Raw genomic sequence first — 24,556 nt, 5'->3', positions numbered from 1 at the left:
CATCATATACCCTGAGAAAGCAAATAGTGCTACTGTTCGGTCCACTTAATACCAACCATTTCAAAATGCCAAATAAAGGCACGACACTCACTTGTGCCTGTGTATATTTATCTATAGAAATAAGGTTGAAGAATACATCCACAAGTATCACTTGCATATCAAAATAATGGTAAATGCTCATCTGTAGGAGTGACTGGATACAAAAGCAATTGCAAGTGTTTATGCAGTACAAACACGGAGGTGAAGTTAAAACACCTTTGAAAATCTGACCCATATTATCAGCAGTAATAAGGAAATCCTCCCTCTAAAGATAAAAGAGAAAGTACCCTCATTATTTAGTCAGACCTTCACACCACGAAGACCCAAACACAGAGGGGTTATCAAAATGCCCTCAGAATAATAAAATCAAGCACTGACACACCAAGAGGCAAAGTTTTAAAGTGGAGGCCCCCTGACAAGGCTCCGCTTTACTCATAGAGGTTGGCTGGGCTGATTACCACATCTGAACGCTTGTAGAGATACAATGCTGGATGTTCATTAGCAGAAACTGCTGTCCTAACAAGAGCACTACTGGAATTATATCAATTAACACCAGCTGGGGATGTGTCCTGTAATTTTTAAACGCAGCAAAACTATAAAGAGACTTTTAAAGTTTAGTATTAGGATTATGAATTGCCGGCAGCGCAAGCTGGATGTCTGTAAGAGCACCAGCAGCCTGAGGACCACGTGCTGCCCATCCCCTGCACATCCAAAGCCTGAAGGAGGGAGACGTGCCAGGAGGTCAGGGGAGGGGTGAGACCAAGCAGCAGAGCTGCCTATGTGAAAGCATCCCCCCGAAATTTAAGGCTTATACTCTCTTCCCTGTAAATACATTTTCGGCATCCTTCACTGCAGCCATGACAGCAGCCCTTGCCTATGGGACCCACACACGGCATGGTTTCCCTGGCACTGTTCTACAAGCAGTATCAGTTACTGCCATCGGCTCCCGTGCCTCGCACAGGCTGGATCATGGCTTTGGAAGTGCAGGCAGGTTTCAGCAGCACTGATGTCTGCACGGACACAAAGTCAGACTCCTGGCTTCACAATCTCAAAGCAATTCTAACTCTGTGGGCTACAGTGACTATTGTCTGCCCATGAATGGCTCTGGAGATCAGTATTTAAAAATACGTAACTTAAACACATATCATCAGTAATACACTGTTCACAAGTACAATGAAAGCAAACTAACATTTGCACATGTAGTCTTACCTTATTTTTAAAAGTTGCAAATGCATTTGCTTTCACCTGAGAAAACACCAGCCTTCTTCATGCTTAGTAAGGAGTGCTATCAGTCCTGTCACACCAGCTTTTGTCACCTAAAATCCAGCAAATTGTTTACATCTGATTACCTCATATCTGTTAATTAACGTGGACATTTTCAAAGGTGGCCAAGATTTCTGTTTCATATTAACTATTTGAAATTGGTCTGCTTTCTTTTTAATTTTAAATAAGACATCATTTGCAACTTGAAAAGAGTCTGCTACTCAAACGCCTAAACGCAGACTCAGGTGTTCTGCAGCTGAGCATCTTGATCTTCACTGCATGTACTGCAATTGATTTGAAATAATTTACTCACGATACACATGGAGATCTCAAAGTGCTTTTTGGTGCTCATGGAGGCATTCTGAATTTAATCTGGCATCATCCAGTATTCAGACCATACCAAGAATGCCATTTAAAAATGTTTACAGCTCTTCATTTCAGTACAAATGCAAAAAACATTCTCCACACTAATATCAAATCATCATCAAAATAATCATTTGAAGATAAACCAACAGATGCCAGGATGTTATGATTACTTAGTGCTAACTTTACCCCACCAAATTAAAACTGGGGCTGGAGATCACAGACACAGATTCAATTGTGTTTCTATATTTATGAGTTCATCCTGATTTCAAGAAGCTGCACCTCTTAAGTTTTTCCTTGCTTACCATGGAGTTCAATTTAAGCTCTGTTCAATCTATAAAAAACAATATTGAGTATATGTATTATGTGACGGTTCCATCTAAAAGTACTGGGCATGGAATATGGGCCAGATACAATGGAGCAGCCAAGCACGTGTAATTTACCCAACAAATCTAAAGCACTCCCACATTGATTTTTGCAGTTTTTTAGCCCCTAGTCACAGTGTGGAGGAAAAATGGCTTACTCACAGAGTGTGTGAGTACTTGAGGCTACATCACATTCATCTTAGAGCCTGCGATGTGGGTTGTCTTTTTGTTACCTTTGTTGATGCATTTTTTTTAGGTCATTTCATACAGTTTTCCGTTCTCAAATATTTACTTCTCCAATAAGAAAATAAAAAGATTTTTCTAGATTGTTCTGATCAGTTGACAATTTTCACCAAACTTACAGTGTACAGAGGGAATATTGTACCATTTTAACCGTTCCATAAGGCAATTATTTTGAGTGTAAACAGAAAATTGTATACGAGTAAGGAGATAAGTTTTCAATAATGTACATCACTCAGGAACCAGAACGAAGGGATACAAAAAAACTGAATATACAATTACAATTTAAATAGACATTTTGGAAATGATGCATTTATGTATTTGTGTAGCATAAAATATCTACTTTAGACAATTATATTTCTAAATTATTTTAAATCCTGAAAGAATATTTATATATATCTTCATATTCATTTAGAAATTATAAAGAAGAGATTTATCAACATATGTTAAAATAATTTTACTGTCCAGAAATATCTTTATTAACCAATAGCTTTATTAGCCAATTCTTAAACTATAAATTCTGTGATAGGTTCTAACAGCATTTGGACTTAGACTGCAATCTATAATATATGCCCAGATTCAAAACTTGAAACTCCAACTTAATAAAGAAAACCTACAGGATTTACATGTGTTTCATGTCCAGAGCTTTTTTTCCCTTCTTTTATTTACTCATAAGTATCATTAATACCAAAGATCAACAACCTTTGCTGCCATGTATGTCACTCTCTCTCTTCAAGTCTTTAGTAGTTGCATGCTTATCTGTTTCAGTCAAATGTATTTCTTATCGAAAAAAAAAGAGTGAGCAACCTGACAATACAGTGTTATCGAATTTCTTCAGCTGAGACCCACATGTCATTCAGCATTCAGACATGCTTGTGCTTGATTGATGGATGGGTTTGTGACAAATAAAACTAGGATCAAGAGCTTTGCACCTTTTCCCCCATCAGGAACCAGAGTAAAGCACAACTCTATAACAATGGCAGGATTAGGGATGCATTAGCTCTCCATCGACCAAAACCATCCATTCCCATCAATACTTTGCACTTAATAACCTGAAGCTATGATAAGAAAACAAAAGAAGGAGAAAGGGACAGGAGAAAACAAATCAATAGAAGAAGGGAATGTCTAAAAGATGCTCTGTCCAAATGAAGAAAATTTTTTGCTGAATTGCTAGGATAATGCCCCTTGACAACAGAACAATGTACTGTCAAGGTTTATCAGCGAGGAGGCCAATTGGCACAATGTTAAGCACAGGTTTGGCATTTGAGTGGTGGCACTTACTGTAGAAATAAAATACATAATGCCAACATGCAGATAATAACTACTCATATTTGTTTAGTACCAGCAGTCTGGATACCCCTAAGGAACACAATTACATTTCTAGATGTGCTGAAACATACGTTATGAGCATAAGGATGGATTCAATCCCCCCGATGTGCATGACTGTTCTTGGGCTGACGTTTTTCACTAAAACTTTGAGTTAAAATTTTATTAATTACTACTTGAAATCATATATTTCTCTCTTTATTATTAATTTATATCTTATCTGCCATAATAAACTGGCCTGAAAGACCCTGAGCAGTCTCAGGCTTTAAAAGGCCAATAGATTGCATGTTGCCTCTTGCCTATTCAAAACACTGAAATTTAGGAGCTAGACTAAGACTGGAAGCAAGAGATAACCTCTCCTCTTCTTCAGGATTAAAGTAAGAGAAAATATATGTATTGAATATTTGCAGCTTACATTGGAAGATAATGAAATATCAGTTAGGAGACAGCTTATCTAATAGATCTTAAAATAAACTGCTCTCCTTACTGCAAGATTCCATGCTTGAGTTTGTTGCAGCGGTGAGCAAAACTAGAGAAATCTATTTCTCTAATGGTGCATCTAGTGCTGAAGGATGGAAGATCTAACAAACCTCTTCTGTCAAGAACCAGAAAGAAAGGTCATTTTCTGCACAGTGCCCTAAGTGCTCAGTTACCCTGCATTGGGCTGAGGCCGGTGCTGGATGCTGAAGTCCCTGCCTTGCTGCTGACCTTAGACAGAAAACTGCCCGTGTTCATTGAGGGACTCTCCTTCCTTTAATATGCTATGGATTTATTTCCTTATTTATTCTTATTTATTCTAAATACTATTAGAATAAAAGTCAACAAAGAGCACACAGACTGGAAGGCAAGAATGCTGCTGATCAACACTCACTGTTTTAATCAGATAACTTGCTTTCCAGTAAGCCTCTGATATAAAGGTAAAAGCCCTAATATCCAAGGCACTAAACAGCATTACTTCACTTTAGTCTTATGAAAAGTAGCAGAAAATATTTTGAAATGTTTCCTCTATTACAACTTTTTTTTTTTAATATCAACCTACAATTACAAGATTCTACTTGCTATATCAATATACATATATTGTAATATCTCCATTCAATATCTACATTAGTCATCTGATTGTCAGCATGTACTAGGAAGGACAAAGACAGCCAAACAGTAAAAACCCAAGACAATGGAACAGGCAGTAGGGATTGTGCTGCTGGCTCATCATACACATGAATCTCAGTATCCCTGCACTGTTGTATGTAAATGATGATTTTGATTTTCAACTTCAACTCGGCATATACACTTGCTGTGATCACAGGATGTAATACAAAGAAGAAGCAATAACGATCTAAAGGAAATGCCACAAGGAACAAGCATGTTCCAAGAAGTCAATACAATCTCTACAAGTTCCTTGACGACTACGTGAAGTTACTGAAAAGATATGGAATTAAGTAGAAAGAGCTACCGTGGCTGTGCAGAAGCCAAAATGCATTCACGGGAAGTGAGATAAGAAGACAGGCAAAAGGATATTACTAGGATGTGCTGGAGGGTACCCTGAGTAAAGAGCAGCAATAACTATGAAAGGAAACAGCTTACAGTGATTTTTTCAATTCAGTGTGTATGACAGAAGTGGAGTTAAACGCAGCATAACATGTGCATAAGTAAAGGAAGGAAATAAATTTATAAGAGCTACAAAAGACATGATAAACCAGGAGCTTTCCAGACAGCAAACACTGCCTATTTTAACTGCTTCTAATGCTAGAGTTAGGTTGTATTGCGTAGTATGAAATAAAAGTGTTCCTCCCCATCTGTGGTTGTTCTTCATACCGTAATCAGCACAACTTTTGGTTATTTTAGTTTAATAATTTTGTTACCATCAACACATCTTATCAAAAAACCCAAAAATATAACATAGTTCAATGAACACCTTAAATTTCAGCACCTTCAGTTGCTGATTCTGATAACACAACCCATGTCATGGTAGTGCTTTTCCTTTACTTTACTGACTTTGTTTGAGGGTCTGTCCAGGTGGAGCACACACAAACCCACAGTTCTGCAAAACTGCAAGAAGTGAGGGGCAGATAAGTGATGTGCTCCCCATAATATACACCATAGAGTTACAAAAATGATTTCAATAACACTTCATCAGTAGAAAAAATGAAATGTCAAGGGAAACATTTATTTCCTTTCATTACAATTCTGAACAGTCTAAATGCTCATCTACAGTTGTCATGAAATTTTCAAAAACCTGTTTGCACTGTTTCTACTGAAAGGATCCAAGTATTTAGAGTCTGTCCCTCTGTTCACTAACACAGCCAGCAGTCTTAAGGAGAAGTGCCAGTAGCTAAAACAAATCAAGAAATGTACTTGAGAAGTTCTCCAAACCAGTAACTTTCCGTTCCACAAATAAATAACTACATTTGGCAAGCATGTCATATAATTCATACACAGTGAAGAAGTGAATATCTGTCTTAAGTGCAAATTTCAAAGCTATTCTAATTACAGAGCAGCCAGAGCACTCCCATAATTAATTGCTTATTTATTTCACACCAGAAATAATAATGATCTGATCAAGATATCATCAGTTCCAATCAGCCTGTTATTTCCTAGCTGATTTCAGGAAGAGGATGAATGAGCAAGACTGAATAATAAAGGCTCCAATTCTGCAGGGAGCCATACGACACACAAGGGGGGTGAGAAAGCAGTGTGTGCTCCGGGATGTATGCAGAGGCAAACAGTCAAACATTTTGGCACAGCACAGTGATTATTTCCAGACCTTATAATAGAAGTGAGATGCAGGTGAGTTTTCAGATGTCTCATTTGCTTATTCCTTTTCTTCCTACTGTCTCTCAATAGCCATTAAATAGCCATGGCGTTATTTCTAAGCGGTAACTGAAAGCACTCAAAGTTACAGCTAATTGCTAGTACAGTTTTAAATCTAAAACTATGGACCAAGTTTTCTTCCAAATCTAATCGACTGGACTAGGCCAACATTCCTGCTCCCCAGTGGTTCAAAAGCTTCTTTTTCTTTCTGATAAGTTTGTTTGGATCCATGTTCTACAAGGATTGATTGGAAGACATTCCCAAATCCATGTTTTGCCTGTTACTATTTTACACGTTACTTAATTCTGATACGATGGTCACAGTCTGAACCGAAGAATACGCAAAGCTTACGCTAAGCAAATTTTTCCCCAATAAAACAACTCTATAAAAGTAAACAACCTTATGCCAGCACTGCAAGCTGAGTTACACTGTTTAGAACTCAGTGAAAGAGTACACTGTTTTGTGATGCCTTAGGAAAACATAAGTGCAGGTACTGGATGTAACACTTAAAACAACTGTTAATGTAATCAATTTAAACATTTGACCTTAATCAGTGAGCTTGATAGTTTACACATAAAACTGTAGCTTCTGGATAACAGAATGACACAGCTTTCATGTGACATTCATCACTTGCAAAGTATTTACAAACAATTCTTTTCTTCCAGCTACATATCTCCTCACATTTATCAACACAAGACAATTGTGTGAAGTCACAATCGGCGACTCATGTCTTAATTGCATAGATATGCATGGGTAGGTCCTCTTTGTTCTACTATTTCCAGGCATTCCATGAATTAATTCTAGGGAGTTGTAAGTCAATGAATTTATATTCATACATCAGGTATGTGCTTCATGAGGCTAAACATTAAAAGTTATTACTTGCGATCAAAGAACAGAACCCAAAATATCTTTTAGATGGCCATGAGAAGGTCCATCAAGTTATGAAGCATTTGCCAGCCAGATCTTCAAGTCTTCATTTTGGAATCAATTCTTTTTCTTTGGTGAAACTAAATGCATATGCTCCAGAGGGTTTGCCCAACTTCTGAAGGACATGTGCCTATAATAGGCCTTTCTCATCTCTGTCTTGTTAACAAGTATATAAATAAGAGAAGGCTTCAGTAATTGGCTCAGAGTTACTAATGAATTAATTAACTTCAGTCTATTTTACCTAACCTTTAATAATAAGAATCTTTTTTTTTGGTCTAGCAATAGGTCTGACAGGCTGAAAAAACAGACATGCAGCAAAGCTCTTGAAAATTAATGAGAAACGAGGAAAGAATCAATGTACATTCTGCTTGCAGAGAACTGACACAAAAAAGACACAATAAACCATGAACAAACACAGTCAGTTTAAAAAATAGGTTAGAAAAAGTGGGCAAATTCAATTATAGAAGTAATTAGAAGATATAGGGCAAGGCTGCCTTTTGGGACTGTGCCAGAAAACATGAATTAATAAGAGTGAATAGAAAGCGCCCATGTAGTAATTAAGAGGCAATCACCTATGGCAATGAATACCTGAAAACAGGCTGCAAACTATTAATTCAGTGATCAAAAATATTTTTAGATGATTAATATGGCAAATTTGTTTTAAAAGACTAATTTCTGGAAAGATATCAAGACAATAGCACATTATTTGTTCCTTTGGCATTTATATAGCTAATTAAATTTTATAATTTGCAACAACATTAAGCATTATCTGAAAACAGTAAAAGCAGTATTTCCTTCACTAATTCTTTATTATAGTGGCTTCAAAATCAATAAGTTAAGAGTAGCTCAACTTTTTAAAGGGAAATTCAAGCACCCAGGGGTGACTGCTTCATTTATTTAAATGAATTTTTTGTTGTTCATTAAAAAGATACCATGCATTGATTTTACGTAATTTTGGCTCTTAAAAATTATTTCAGAACCTGTTTTAATTATAATTCAGGGGATTATAAACACAATTCCTTGATACTCAAGTAAGCCATCATATGTGGCCAAGAGAGATTCTTCATCCAACAGAGCACGTCTCTTCCTTTTAGATGCTAAAAATGAGCAAGTAACAGAAAAGGTGTTGCAGCACCAGGTGGCAAAAATCATCAGCTCCTAAAGACCTGCTAGCAAAATCTCTTTAAGTTATTTATTCTTTCAGGCTACTTCTTTCTGTCAAAGCTACCTCTTAGGTCACTACCAAAACAATACAATTTGTTGTCAGATGGACCTACCCTGCAAAGTAAGTCGAAGTGGAAAGCTTTCATACAAGGAGCAAAACAAACTACAGAAGAAGCTTTAAAATAACTTCAGAGCCATAGTAAAAACATAAGTTTATTTTTGTAAATGAAGCATTTTTCACTTCAACTACTGAGGATTATAAAAAGACAAAAGCTTTAAAATAATGACCAAGAGGTAAAGATTGGTGATAAATTTCTGTTCTAACACTGACCACAGTTACTATTACATTCTACTGGCATTGCTACAGAAAGGAAGAACCTGCCTGAGTGCTGTTGGCAACAAATGCATGCCTTACAGCATTAAGATTTCCATCTGTTTTGCCTTTCCAGTATAATTTTAAATAGTATTTATGCTCCCAATTCATAAGTATTATCACAACTGTAAGCAATATAAAAAGGACATGGCTCCGAGAGATAGACAAAATTGTCTGCAGTAGATTAAACACATTTCATGGTTCAAAAGTCTGCCCTCATCACAAACTTCCCTGCCCTCATTCTCTCCATGGGAAAGATTGTGGTTCGAGACTTACCAAAAGAACTAAAGGGAAAAGGGGCGAAAAATTACCGAAAATAAGATGGTGAGAGGAAATGAACTGAAACAACTGAAGGAAGGTAATCGTAAAAGAAAGAGAGCGGGCAAATGTTACTCACAAAAAAAGGCAATTTATTTCAAAAACAAGCTGTTCACCTGTGCCAGTATATTTAGAGACTTAGGGAGAGAGTGTTCCCTCACTATGTATTAGCTGCTGTCTATTTTATCTAGAAAAACAGAAAAATTGAATCTCTGAAAAACACACAGCTTAAAGCTATGGGTGAAAGAAGTTAGTGAACTCACACTGGTTTTATGAATGCTTCAAAATGAATCACAGTTTGAGACATTGCTGCCACACCTTTAACTCCAGGTAGCCTCCACGGGTCTCAGAATGGGTTGTTTTCTTCTGCAGTACTCAGACAATAAAACAGAATGTGTCATATCTGGAGTGTGTCAGTTTATAACGCTGCTAACAAAAGCAGTCCCTGGCAAATGGAATATATGCTGAGTTGCAAAGATGCTCTTTTAAAAGAAGAGACAAATTATTTGCAGTCTAGTATAGGATAGAGACAACTGGTGGTTTGATTACAAAGTTGATTATGACCATCTCAGTGTAATTTTACAACGCTGTTCACTTGGAATCAAATCCTCAGTCCCTGCTCACTGTTACAAGAAAATGCCACAAGAGGAGCCTCTAGACGGGCTTTGGAGTTTTATCCTCCACATCAATCCATTAACAGAATTCATAACATGACAGCAACTCCTCCTTACAGGACAGTACAGCTTATGGTATCTGTGTCACCCAGTGTTAGGCACTCAGCTTAATTTCCTTGAGTTACCTTGCTAATTACTGGACACAAAGTGTCCATTGAGGCCAAGTTCAAAAGAAAACCCTAATTCAGGTGCTCTCCAGTGCCCAAATGAAGAGACTTTATCTCCCTATGGATTGTAAAGGAAACCTAAAATAGCTAATGACATTCAACCAAATTAAGTGCCTTGTGAATATTCCTGTGCCCTGTTTCTTATGCATTACTACCTTCTTCTTCATCTACCATTCTGATGCTGTAGCTCAGCAAGACACACATTTTAATTGCACAGGAAGCTTATGACTTCTGTCTCATTCCCATTTTTATACTCAAAGTCCACCATCCCATCTTTTATGACAGCAAATCTGCTTCTGCAATGGTATAAAACAAGCCACTGAAGGGGTCAAGATAAAAAAAAATATATATCACCTGCCCTGGTCTTCAAGGAAAGAAGAGACTGCAGCCAGACAGCGGTTAGACCAGAATGCCATCTAACCAAAAACATCTCTGGCAGCCAACAATCAATGTTCAAAGAAGAATAAAAGCAGACGTAGTTCTCTCAGATATACTTCTAACCTCCAGTAATTTTCTGTTTACAGTCCTTTTTAAACAGAAATCATCTTTACATATTTTTCCATGCATGTTTTCCATATTTTCAAAAATCATTTGCTGAATTCACGTGAACTTTCAGCACCCACTATGTCATCTGACAGGGAGTTCCACAGCTTTACTATATTCTGTGCTGAGGAGTCACCACTTTTCATATTGAACATGATCTACTTCCATTTGATATCCTTTGGTTTAAGTGAATGCAAAGAATCAGTACTTGTCCGCACTTTCTATGGCATGCAGGTTTCATAGACCTCTATTAACCTGCCCCAGCCCTGGTCAGATCCTTTCCTTCTGAGTCCTGATCAATTCCTTGAACCCACTCTATCATGGCAACTGTTCTTGTCACATCTTTCAGCTTTCTCTGATTTTACTCAGCTCCTTCTGAGTTGAGGAGGCTGGTAATGCACAGAGTATTCAAGGTGCAGATGTTCAATGGATATAAATAGCGTTATAATGATGGCTTTTATTTTGTTCTCTATTCTTAAAATTTTGGTTTAACTGTTCTTGAGGTGACAGTTTCACAGAACTATCCATTTAATTCAAGATCTCATTTCTGAGAAGTGATGGTTAGTTCCTAGCCCATCATTTCATATGTAAAGATAGAGCTATTTTTCCTGCGTGAATTTGTCTGCACTGAATTTCACATCATTTTTTTGCCTATTATCACCAGTATTGTAAGATCTTCCTCAATACACCATAGTTGGTCCTTCTCTCAACTCTCCTGAGTAATAGCACTATCAGCAAACTCTGTCCCCTCACTATTCACCTTTCTATTTTTTATCCCAACTGCTTATATGTTGAATAGCACAGACCTCTGTGGGGATTTCAGTGATGACCGACCTCTGCTGTGAAAACTAACCATTTTTTTCCTACACCCTGCTTTCTACTGTCAACCAGCTATTTATCGATGGGAAGGTCTTGCCTTTTGTCCCAGTACATCTTATTTGCTTGAAGACCCTTAGGGGTGGACCTCAGTAAACAATCTGAAAACCCAAGCAGGTGATCTCACCCGGGTTTCCAGTGTTCGCCTACTTGTGGATTGCTCTAGAGAATTTCAGTATATGAGTCTGCATTTTCAGGTCATGACTTCTCCTTCAAAACACATGTCAACTTCTCACAATATAGCATAGTTATCCATATCACACTAATTTTATTATCTGTTAGAGTTTCTACACATTGTCCCAGCACAGATATCATGTTTACTAGACTGCAGTGATCTGGATTTGCCTGAATCCTTCTTAAAATCTACTGCCGCGTTAGCCAACTCTTATTTATTACTGGTTGGACTCAGGACTCTGGTTTGTCGTGTAGACATAGAAGCAGTACATGTTGGGATGGGCAACTTCATGACAGACATAGACTTTCCCAAATCTGAGTTACCACCTAACAAAAGGCCACCTTCCCATCTCCAAGCCATGGCTTTGCTCCAGTGGCCATGCATTTGCACTAGTGCTCAGTTTGATCAAGGAGCTAGTAAAGCTGAAGGCTAACTCCATTAAGCAAGCCATTACCTTTCTCCAATTGCACATATCCACAGCACTTACCTCGTCATAGGAAGCAGGGAAGACACTGATAGAGCACACTGTGTGATGAGCACTCTTAACAGCAGTGAATATCTGGAACAAATTAATTTGGAATCTGCACTGAAGCTAGGGGAGCAAACCTGGAGCATGGGCCTGATAGTAGAGGGTGGTTGGGTGGGGATGGTGAGGTGGGAACCCCTGAGACTATTGCCAAATCCAGCATCTAATCAAGCCACACACTGAGTGCAGCATAGAATTCTGATGCTTGGGGGCTACAGATAATCAATTACAATAATCAAGTGAGCTTTTTCTAAAGAGGCATTTAGGAAAACTCACAGGGTGTATTTTCTCTCACAGTGAGGTTATGTCTCGATTTTCAGATTTAGGAGTTAATTTATTGGATGAGTAGGAGGGAAGAAAATCAGGGTCTGGGGAACTTTCAATACTATTACTAAAATACAGACAGCTTGGGGGGTACTTAATCCCTATTCGACACTTCTGTCATCAGCTAAACATTGTTCCCCATTGTGCACACAAGGAGAAGTGCAAATCTGACCCAGCAGATTGAGATGTAAAGATTAGAATCAGCAATTAAAGTCTCCTGAAAAGATTGTTCAGCTATTATACACTGATACATTTTTTATGGATTTCCCCAGGTTTTTAAAAATCATAGTAAACTGAAACTTTAAAACTTTAAAAACATGCCTCTGATTGTGAGCATTTCCATCTGATTGCCAACTAGGTGCACTGTGGAAGACAGATCCTTTCTTAGTTCAGCTGAAGAGGAAGGGAGAAGCAAAGAAGATCAGAAAGTCCAGTTTTCAAACTAGTTGTCCAGGCTGCTTCCACAGCATCTGGTCTGCCCTTCATTTGGATATGTAGAGGAATGTGAGCTCAGGACACAAATATTATCATAAGAATGTAAAATGGTTGTACCAGGTCAGGCCGATGTTCTAGCACTATCTCTATTAGCAGACAGAAGTTAATGCCCTGAGAAGAGCAGAACAGGCATATGATAACTAGTATTAAATGGGGAGTTTGGAGGCCCTGCATGCGGCAGGGGGGTTGGAGATTCATGATCCTTGAGGCTCCTTCCAACCCTGGCCATTCTGTGATTCTATGATAACACTTTCCCTGCGTATTCTTCCGGCTCCTACCAATCTGAGTCTCAAAGACCACCTGAGCCAGATAAGGTTCATGTGTACTAACCCCTATGAATTTCTCTTTGGGGAACTTGTTCAAGCTTCCCTTGAACTCACGTAAACTTCACACTTTAACAGTATCCTCCTGAATTCTGTTACATCTAAAGAACATCTTTTGTCTCTCCCAGCTGTCATATCTGTCACCTGCCTTTGATGATCTTAAGTTTTCGCCCTGGCAAAGGCTGTGCACAAAGTATATACATGCCCATCTTTGTGATGATTTCATTTACCTTTATAATCTCCCCCAATACTCTCCTTTTCTAGGCATACAGAATCTCCTTTGCTTAGCTTTCTTTTTATGGAAGTCTGTTCCCATGGACATAATTACCGCTCATTTTTGAAAAGACAGGGAAGACAGGATGGAAAACGTGGTGCACCATGGATATATGGACACTGGCATAAATACTCTGTCCTTATCTTCTATCTGATTTTTCTTCATAATATTTTTCTTCTTCAGCAACACTGACCACTCAACATATTCTTCCATGGACCACTTTTATAAAACTAAGATCACATCCCTTGGTGGTAACACAGACAAAAGCCTGTTTTTTTTTTTCTTTTCTATTTTCTTCAAAGTTTTGGTCTTTCCCAGACGAACCTCTTTAGCTCATATCTGAATTTCAGTTGATATTTTAAGGACAAGTTGCTGAGTTTCATCTCCAGCCAGTCATGTTAAATGCCTTTGCCTTAACTGCCTGAAAAAGCTGGCATCATCACCAGTCACTCTGCTTCCATTTTGCTTATGAATCAAAGAAGGAAGTTTATGTGCTTCAAGTTATAATCTCCCCTTTCAAACTGAGATCCCAAGATTTCCTGCTGCACAGTGATGCCTCCTTCATTTTATCTTGACAACAACTTGCTAGAGAGACAACAGCCAGTTTTGAAACTTTGCATCTTTTAGCAGCACTCAAGTATCTTTGGCTCATCAGATGATGAGGTTTTCAAATCACCTCTCTTAGAAGGAAGTCAGAACTCTCTCCAGCGTTCCTGGCATTGCACAGTTTAGAAACGAATTCTCTTCTTGATCCAACATCCAAGGTCAGTGACAAACACAGCTTTGAAAGAAGTGTACATTTGCATCCACTTCTCTTGTCAGACGAATATTGATGGTAAAGTGATGCATTTTTAACAAAAACCTCTAATAAAGGTTTTAAAGCACAGTGATCGTGGGAATTAGCTTGGGAGAACATGCAAAGTGTGGATCCAACTTAATCTGATTAGAGCTCTAACAGAAGTATCACTTCTGGTGGAAGTCATTGACAAACTAAATATCCTTCCAAAGAAAGAAAAGGGAAAATTGGAAGCGCTTTGGAAGTTCAGAATTTTTTTTTTAAATTGTAGCACAGTGTTTTCTGAAATTTAAAAAACAATTTCTTGAATATTTTAAGCTAAAATTGCTTAAAAATGACATTTTTTAATGAAAAATACAAAACATCTCAGATTGTTTTTCCATTTCAGAAAAATATGCAAATGACAAAACAAAAATAGATGTTTTGCTAAAGTATCTGTATCTGCATTTGAGGCTTCTGCCAGAACAGCAACATGGATCAGGAGCAAAATGCTTCCACAGTCATCAACATATTGCTGTTAGTAGATATCTAGAATCCTCCAGACACCAAGGGTTTCTTTGTGCTTTCTCTGGTCAGTGCCAGCATGGCACAAAGCAACACCACTTTTTAGACATCTCCTCAGTACTGAAACTGGCACAAGGAAATGTCAGTAGGGTCTGGATGATAGCAAGGAATATCATACTGAATAAACTGAAGAATTAAATAATCTGAAAGAGGAAAAATCCATGGAACTGAAGTGAAAAGATAATTACAAGTACAGAAGGAAAAAGAAAGAAATTACAATCAGATATGCAACTAGGGAAAAGGAACAATTTAAGAATTATTCTAGGAAGTAGTAAAATGGAAGTGAGGGAGTGGCCACCTCTTGAATTCGTGTCCTCATTGCAAGGCCATGAAACACCTAAGACACCAGAAAACATCTTACAAAAAAATTGCAAAGTATCCATATTCTCTTGCCCCAGATACTATTTGTGCTTGGCTCACAATGACTTTTTAAAAGTAAACTATTTTACATTGCAGGAATTACCTCTTCTTATTTAGCCTCATTTGTCAATGGCATGACATCTTCCTGTAGAGTAGTGGGTCTCTTCCTTGTTATGCTATTATTTGAATGCTCATACAATGCAGTTTCATGCATCTTGCTGGTCACATCCCATTTCTGTGTCTTGATTTCTTGATTCTCTGGAGGCTCATGATATACCTTTAGACATGTCATTAATTGATTCCTGTAAAATTCCCTTCTGAGTCTTTGGTTAAGGCTCCCACGTTAAGAAAAGATATTTCTCAGCATACAGCCTATGATCATCTGCAGTGGCATAGTTTGTGCTTGTACTTTTGGTATCTGCCCTTTGAAAAACTGCTATCACCATGTCTTTACTAGTCATTTTTTCTTTCTCCTTTATATGAAACCAGTCATTTTATATGAAATGCCAATTGCTTTGTATAAAGTCTTGTGAAATAGATTGATCCAGTCTTTTTTTTTTTCTTAATGTTCATCTCAGCCCACAACCAGCCAATGCCCACTCGTTCCATAGCACACTGTAAGACCAGGGACAGGATATCTGCAATAGCATAAAGGAATTGGGTATATTACTCCTAATTGAACCAAAAGTCAATGGGAACCAGGAGCCTAAGCCTCTGTTATGCCTTTAAAGAACTCATAGCGTTTACTTATTAGCTGCATTTCCCACCCCAGGGATGAGTACAGGGCTGAGGTGGAACTGTCATACGAAAGGAATATTTCCAGGAGCAGGAAAGCTGGTAGGTCACAGCTTAGGCAATGTGCTTGAACTCTCATGATCTTCCACACAACAAATAATCTGATATGTTTTGCTACCACGTTTAGCCTGATTCATTTCCCATACCTTCAGATCCAGCCATCAGTTGCAGGTAACTTAAAGCAGAGTAAGGACATGTGTATGCACAAAGAATTCCGTAAGTTCAGAAATACATCCGAAAATGAGAAGCCAAGAACAGAGGGAGGTCTCATGTAGTTACAGATATTATATATGTGAAACAAGTTATCTATTTCATTTTCATGACATCTCCTATGGCACAGAAGTAAGTTCCAGCTCATCTCTACTGACATGCTGCTTGATTTTCAAGAATATCAGTGAAACCAACAGCTGAGCCAAACTTGTTCAGCAGTGTGACAGAGCACCAAGCAATGGCTTTAAGGAACTGGACAGTTGTGGGGCTTAAGCATTAAAGCCTTATCATCAACCCATCGAAATGAGAAAACTGTAACATTGAAGGTAGTTAAGAGTGGATCCTGCAGCTGGTCAGTTTGTCCAGAGTTCATTCAGTGGAGATGGCAGTGACTAACACTGAAGGACAATCTAAAAAGCACATCAAATCCAGAAAGCAGGTAAGTCACCACTGAGCAAAGCTGTTGCAATACACTGAGATAGGAAACCTGACATACTCCAAACCTACAGTATTCTCATATGAAGAATACTGTGAAACAGAGCTGGGGGCTGCTCAGCCTGGAGAAGAGAAGGCTCTATGGTGACCTGACAGTGGCCTTCTAGTATCTAAAGGTGAGCTATAGGAAAGAAGACAGACTCTTCTAGCAGGGTCAGGACAAGGGGAAATTTCAGACATGTTTCAGACATGAAAAGGTTAGATTTCGGTTGAATATAAGGAAGGTATCTTTTACAGTGAGAGTGGTGAGGCACTGGAACAGGTTGCCCAGGGCTGTGGCGGATGCCCCATCTCTGGAAACTTCCATCACAGGGCTGGGCCAGCCAGGCTCTGAGGGATGTGATTGAGCTGTGGATGTCTCTATTCATTGCAAGGGAGTGGAACTAGATGACCTTTAAAGTTCCCTTCCAACTCTAAGATTCTAGTATTCTATGAACTATTTTTAATTACATAGAAATATTTTATAGACATACTAGTGTTTGAAAAAGATTAGAGGGAAAAATGAAAATGTGTACAGAGATAAAAGCGTTCTATAGTAGAAAAGTGAGGAAACCCACAAAAAGATATTTGTTCAATTGAAAATAACAAATACATGAACTGAGTGATTCACCATCAAAGCTCACAGCACCACTAGGTTTGTGTATTACTGACATGAAGACTAACAGTCTCATGACTGAAGAGTTACAAATTAAGACGTGGTAATCCACGTTTCTTGGTCACTGAAGATAAACAGAATTTGAACAATGGAAAAAAAAATCAAACTAAAGTGTATTTAGAGTGTGTATTCTTCAGTGTCATTACTTATTATCCATTGAAATGCACATAATGAAAAATTTCAGTTGTTCATGTGTCTTTGTAACAATCCTTTGGTCCAAGACAAAATTAGTTATCATTTTCTTTCCCCTGAACTAGAATGTGTATTACCATTTGGTATGGGTTGTTTTTGGTTTTTTTTTTTTTGATAAACAAAAAAATTTTTTTTCTGTAGGATTCTTATCAAAAGCATCATCAGTGCCTCCTTTGGTGATGTGCTACCAGAAACCAGATTAGATTCAAACATATGCCATGCTACCATCTTCCAAGTGAAATACACAACACTTTCCCACGCACACTATCAAAAGGTCTACAAGAGAAGCTACTAATTTGTTGTTCTATATAGACTTTCAGTGCAAATGACCTACTTTGGAACTCAACAACACTGTTGACATCTTCACAGGAAGTTCTTTCTCTTTCCAGCCAAAGAAAGCCATCGAGTGACAGCCATCAGTCAACTGGGAAGGACCACTGATAAACACAAAGACAAGAGATGCCTGATTGAAGTGGGCAATGTGCTAATCTTGTCATCACACTTAAAGCCCCTGCTACTATACTGCTTGCCATTAATAGAGCAAAAGAGCATTTAACTATCGAATGGAAAATTTTGTCATCGTGTGTCTAAAGCCACCTTCAGGGATTCCCACAGTAATGCTATGCAGAGACAGAGAATGAAGAAAAAATGCCAGCATAAACTCTGAGAATGTGTTTGTAATATTTCACATATACATATGAAGATTAGATCACACATTTACTTTTTTTTTTTTCCCAACTACAAAAGACAACATCCCACATACACAGCTACCCAAGCGTAAAACAGAAACTGCTGACTCGTATGAAAACAAAAACTCTCACAAACAAAACAGTATGGTTATGGTTGAATGCCCGATGTTCCTATTACATTGGCAACTGCTGGCGCTGCTATCTAATTATACCCCGTTTTAGTTCTGAGCAGAATTTGACTGAGCTCTGTCTTCACGCATCCAGCGAAGTCACAGGATTTCTTGGAAATAATTGCCTAAGTTTTTCATTTGGTACAACTGGCTCTTCCTCTGAACTTCAGTCAAACTTGTACTGGGTGTTTTTTGCTCTCATGCTACTACAGCTACAGACTCAATGGCAACTCCTGAAAATGCTGGGTTAATATGACATGCGCTAAATTCTGTATGCTATTTTTAAACTATAATGTTTGTTTCATTATTAATTCTCATTTTACAATCCCAGATATTGACAGGTTCACATATATGTAAGCATCCATTCAATCGTGGTAATATCAGGAGAGATTAGATGAACGTATTAATGAGTTTAATTATGTTTTACTGTAATGATGTAACAAACAGAATTTATGTTACAACTTATTTTAGAAAGCGCTAGATAGATAAAAACAAAGGTCAAAAGTCATAGTGGATAATAGCTGATGGTTTTGATAATGCTAATTATGTATTACTAGAGAATAAAGGTAGAAAGGGAAATATGAGCATTAAAAGAAAGATAAACATCCCAATGCTGAATTTAAAATGAAAAAAAAGAGAAAACTTTAAATGTCTTTGTAGCTCACTGTCAGAAACCAAAGACATAATGAAGCCTGAATTAAAAATGTCAGTTTCTGTGAATGTTGATAACTTGGTTCTTTGTTGTACAAGTCAAAATGTGTCTGTTTGATGGGTTAAAATGACAGTCTGCAAATGGGAGAAGCTAGAGCTAAAAAAAGAAGACCCCCCCACTTCCCAAAAGACTTATAAAAAGTAGGCCCGTAATGCAGTACTTTAAGGAGAAGACCTGTAGGGTAGAAGAGCCAGTATCTTTAGGAAGTAACCAAGCAGCACTAAAAGGCAATGTCCATGGCCAATCAAAACTATTTCTCTAGCTGCTGGGGCTCTTGCATCTCTGTCTTCACACTAGACTGGAAACCCTTTGTACTAATTGCCAGACTGTACCAGATTTTCTGGTTCAGTTCCATCCCATAATTGACTGACAATGATGGGCAAGGAAGGGGAAAAATTCAGGCTCACCACTGCAAGCAGAGGGTCAGAAATGGTTTCATAGGGAGCACATCACTGCTTGGCACTAAATGCAGGGTTAAGCAAGCATCATCTGTACTTTCTTCTAATTCCTGGGTTAATAGGGGGATGGGAAAAACATTCGCACTGCAGCAGGGAAAAGATATGCTGAGAGCAGGCAAACATCTGCAAAAATCTTCCAGAGAGAAAGGGAAACACACAGAGGATTTTTTGGAAGCTGGTCACTCATTATTGAGATGTCAGCCCATTACTTACGTTAAAATAACTAAATCAGGGTTGTGGAATTTGTTACTCCATAAAAGCCAACAGCCTCCCACATTTACAGTAAGCAGGAAAGTATTTGCTTATAGTCACTCTTCCAAGCAATTCAAATAATTTGCAGTCTTATGATCCAAACAGAAAATAATTTGTCAATAAAAAGGTAGGAATGCTTTAAGATAAAATGCATACATTAAAGTTCAGGATTTAACAATACATTTTTATGTTTATAAATCAATATTTGCTGTGCATCTAATCTACACTGCAGCTTAAACATTTGCATGCTGATTGCTACAGGATCTTTCACTTATAATTATTAAAGTTGAATTCATTTAAAAACCTTAGAAAACCTTGAAGACGGAAACAGCACAAATTCTTTTAGAAACTGGACTACTGACAGCATCTTTCTGATGTGAATCTTATTTACCCTCAGTTGTTCTCCACCTACTTTATTCCATGCAAACAGCACCCCCAGAAGCATTTCCACAAAGCATTAAGACAGTTCTGAGACCAAAAGAATGAGAAAAAGAAAGTGAGAAAGAGGAAGAGAGAAAGAAAAAGCGAAAACAATCCAGTGCATAGCAGTTCAAAAGCACGTAAGTGTCTGCGCTGTGCCTGCCCTGGAAATACCACGCTCACAGGTCAAACACTTTCCCCTTCACCCTTATGCTGCCTTTGGAGCATATGCATTTGCAGAATACCTGCTCCCGAAACACCTCATTTTGCAGGTAACGCACTCCTTACTTTCAGTAGTTAGTTACAATTTCGTTTCTTTAAGATGAAAAGCACATTTCATTCAAATCCATTCCCACTAACCCCACCACCTCTCGCTCCAAGAACGGTTATTTTCCCTGTTAGCAAGAAACCTGCTCCCCTCGCTCACCCTCTGCAAAAGCTCCAAATGAGCAGTAAGCTGCAAAGTTTCAGAACTAGGCCAGTAAAGTTAGCATCCTAAAGCACAGACAGCAGAGGACTTAGGCAAAAGCTTACCTTTCAAACCCAGAACAGAGCTGCCTTTTATGAGGCCTATACGGCTGTCAAGTCCTGGGACTTTCTCAAACACAGTACCCACACAGGTGAATTCAAATAGGTGGTAAACACCTGAGAACTGGACAAGCAGACTATAAGAAAAAAGAAACCAAATGAGTAAAATGCCTTCCCAGAGCCACAGTCAGCTCTTGTGCATGGGGAGTTACGAATGCACTGGCTATAGACTTTTGTCCAAAGCTGTAGTTTTTTTTTTTTTTTTTTTTTTTAGTGAAGCTAGATTAGTTCATACAAAACTCAACAATACAGCACTGAAACCCATTGTTGATATTCAACATTTTTCACATAGCGGAACAGAATAGACAATACGGTATCTAGGAAACCATGGGCTGGATTACAAACTGATGATATCTCATCCTTCTGGAGGGCCTGTAATCCTTTTTATTACCTACCACAGAAGGGGGGAAGAAAACCCCAAACAAAACACCACAGCATAAACCACCCCGTATCAGTAATGTTTGAACTCTTTTCATAAATAAATGAATTAAAGCTTTCTCTTACTTCTGTTCTAAGCTTGCCCTCCCCACTGCAATATGCATACGTAATGAAATAGATGTCTTTCATGCCACTTAAATAACAGTTAAATCGCCGAGCGTTTGTGCTGCCCTGCGCCATCAGGCTTGTTTTAAAAACAACTTTCACATTACATGTTTAAAAACAGCTCTACATCTAGCCTCATTTCTTTTTTTTTAATAACATTTTGCAGCTTGACAGTGTATCTCCTATTCTGCAACAAGCTGTATTTTCCTTCACACACATTTCTAACTGCAGTTACTGCTGGGCGTACAACGATATCTGAAATAATTTTGACTTTTTTGGCTGAAGTTTTACAAAATATTCATCCATCCTCAGAGCAACGTTTAAAAATCCCCTGTACTCACAAATCAGCCCTCAACACCCGGTTTAAAGGTCCTTTCATGCACACTGAGCCTTGCTCTGGTTCTGCAGCACTTACACGCTGTGTGCACACAAAACAAACACAGTATTTCAGCGATGCATTTATCCCCCCACAGCTTATTTTTTACTTTCCAACCTCGTTCCACTTCTACAGACTCCAGTTCCCATATTTTCCTTAAAACCCCAAATAGTCTAGGTAGCCACAGAAGTGATTGTTCCTACCAGTTTCTTTTCATCACTTCTGCAATTGACCAATTGACAACTGATTGATGGTTATCTTTTCACTTCCACAATGAAAGAAATTACCATCACTATAGCTATGTACAGTAAATGCCTCCAGAGTAAATTACATGATTCTAAAATTCTCCTTAGCTCACTTAGTAAAACATCAACACAAAAAGTTTCTTTTTTGCCTCTCTTCCTGTACTGCAGATTTGGCCTTTCCTGTCAGCTTCAGAAAAGAACTTGACAGCTTCTTTAAAAAGAGGAGTATAAAAGAACTTGAATAAGGGATGGCACAGGGCCGGGCTAAGGCTCCCATTCTCTGCAAGTGGCTATTCTTTGCACTGAAAAAAAAATTAGGCATGTGAGCACAGATAAGCCACATAAGAATACCCCAAAGAATATTCCCAGTGACCTTGAGATTCTGCTGCAATTCCGTAACCATTCTCTGCTGGAACAGCTTCATGAATTCTGAACTCTTGAATGACTAACTTATTTCCAGAATGTGTAATTTATTCCTTCTGGGGGAAAAACACTCCCACAAAATTAGGAGGGAAAAGCATTTGTCACTACAAAATAAAATAAATTTGTGCTTGTATTTTTGAAATAGTTGAAGTGCATTAATAGGAGCTTGGCTCCATTCCACAGCTGGTTTTAGTGATGTTGAGATGGAAAAGAGAGGCCATTCTGCCTAAAAGCAAAACCCTCTTACTTCTATCAGAATTTCTAGCTCCTGCATGGAAAGATACTGAAAACTTTTGATTGCTGTACAATTAAGTGCAGTTTTCAGAGCATTAAATGCAGTGCTGAGAAAGACAGAGAATCACTCATGGGTTTTTGTTCCTTCTTGGAAAGTACTTTAAAATTGGAGGAAAAAAAAAAAAAAAAAAAAAAAAAAAAAAAGATTCATTATTTCTTATTATTTAAATAAACACTAAAAGAGAAATCTAGCTCTGTTTTGGTGTTGCTGAAAGTTTTTGTGGTGCCACAGAAGTTTATTTAGCAATCCACAATACCACAATCGGCAGATCCTCTCCAGTTCCACTTCTGTCTTTGAAAATTTGTATTGTTTTCTGAAAGTCATCCATACCCTGGCTTTCAAATACAAGCCTCCCTGTGTTTTGGTTACAAACAAGCAGCAGGGCCAGCTAATCTTCAAGTCCTCTTCACTCATTTATTCATGAAAGAAGTTTCCAAGCAATTTAGGTAATGCTGGTCAGATGCATCCATCCTAAAAGATGCACCCACCCCGGAGGACACTTTCCTCAGATCAGATGTTGGTAATGTCAGATCTGAACAGACGGTCACATTGCACAGCAAATGCTTTTCCAAATTTTCAATTTGTTTTATCCCTCTGAGCCTTCTGGCTGCACTTCTGGATATCACTGCCCTGTTTTAGTATTCAAAAGAGATGGACAGAAAAAAATCGGAACAGATTTGTTCTAACTAGACAAAATGAGGACACCTGCTATTAATGTATAGAAGATTTGAAAAAAGAAAACAGAATAAGAAGGAAATACACTGGTGATAATTTCTAGCTGATTTAAAATCGCACTTTAAACAGCTAACCACAATTGTAATACAAATTTGTGCTGGGAAGAACTGCAACCAAATGCACACACAACTGTCTTAAAATTCACTCTGTCAGATTCATAATGTTTTCTGGTGTACCTTCACCCCGTTCTTGAAAATTCCTCACAGCAACATTTCAAACACTGAAAAATGGCTCTGTTAATCATTATGGGACAAATACCCCAAGCAGTTACTTGCAGCACTCATTGAGAAATGAGTATAAAATCTAATACTTTTGAAATAATATAGCATTCCTCCCAGCAAGCAATCAGTTTCATCTTTATGTATCACTAAGCTAATTTCTTGCTGGGAAGAAGCTATATTATTTCAAAAGCGAGAGATCAGTTTAGTGATGCAAAAAGATCAAACTGATTTTGCCACAGAAAACTTGCAGCTGTAGTCTCTCAATGCTGCTGTGCGCTGTTACCAACATGTCCTTAAGCTTAGCTTCTTAACCTGAATATTGCTTTGAAAATGTAAACAAGAAAAAAGTAATCAAACACAATTTTAACTTTTGTAAGAATGATTCCCATTTCTTTTTAACAAAAAGACCTATTTCAAACCATCTTGAAAGACATCACTAGATGTCAAGACGACAGCTTTCTGATGCATGACATGGGTTACTCACTTGAAGGTGAGAGGAAATCTGAAGAGCAACCTTCAAATCTGACTGTCATAGCTCCTTCCCAGGAGAGGTGAAGGAGATGACAAGGACTACATACACAAAATCACCTCTTGTTTCTTTCTGTTGTCTCTGGGTGCAAGCTTTTAAGCATTTGTATAATATAGGATGCCTGCCTTTTTGTTAGTGAGCATTCATAATAAGTACTCCACAACATAACAGGCATTTTGAATAGAAGCCAGAAAACCATCTATCACCTCTGTTTTATTTTGGAATGTCTCATTTGGTTTATGGTTGATATAAAGTATATACATCCTACAA

General features: G+C 38.0%; 1 long non-coding RNA gene across 10 annotated transcripts in view; it reads right to left on the bottom strand.

Annotated features, from left to right (window-relative positions):
• Nucleotides 1-24,556, bottom strand: part of LOC125697614 (uncharacterized) — a 249,144-nt gene that overhangs the window by 61,311 nt on the left and 163,277 nt on the right. The window contains exon 1 of one of the 10 annotated variants that reach the window (XR_007378881.1): nucleotides 20,866-20,996. The exons of the other annotated variants lie outside the window; for them this stretch is intronic. This is a non-coding gene — a long non-coding RNA (uncharacterized LOC125697614). Of the gene's footprint in view, nucleotides 1-20,865; nucleotides 20,997-24,556 lie in introns of those variants that run through there. 10 annotated transcript variants of the gene reach the window in all.

The sequence above is a fragment of the Lagopus muta genome, chromosome 9 (assembly GCF_023343835.1).
Source record: "Lagopus muta isolate bLagMut1 chromosome 9, bLagMut1 primary, whole genome shotgun sequence".
Lineage (NCBI taxonomy): Eukaryota > Metazoa > Chordata > Aves > Galliformes > Phasianidae > Lagopus > Lagopus muta.
The sequence above is the reverse complement of the archived record's forward strand: the minus strand, read 5'-3'. Positions and strand labels throughout refer to the sequence as shown.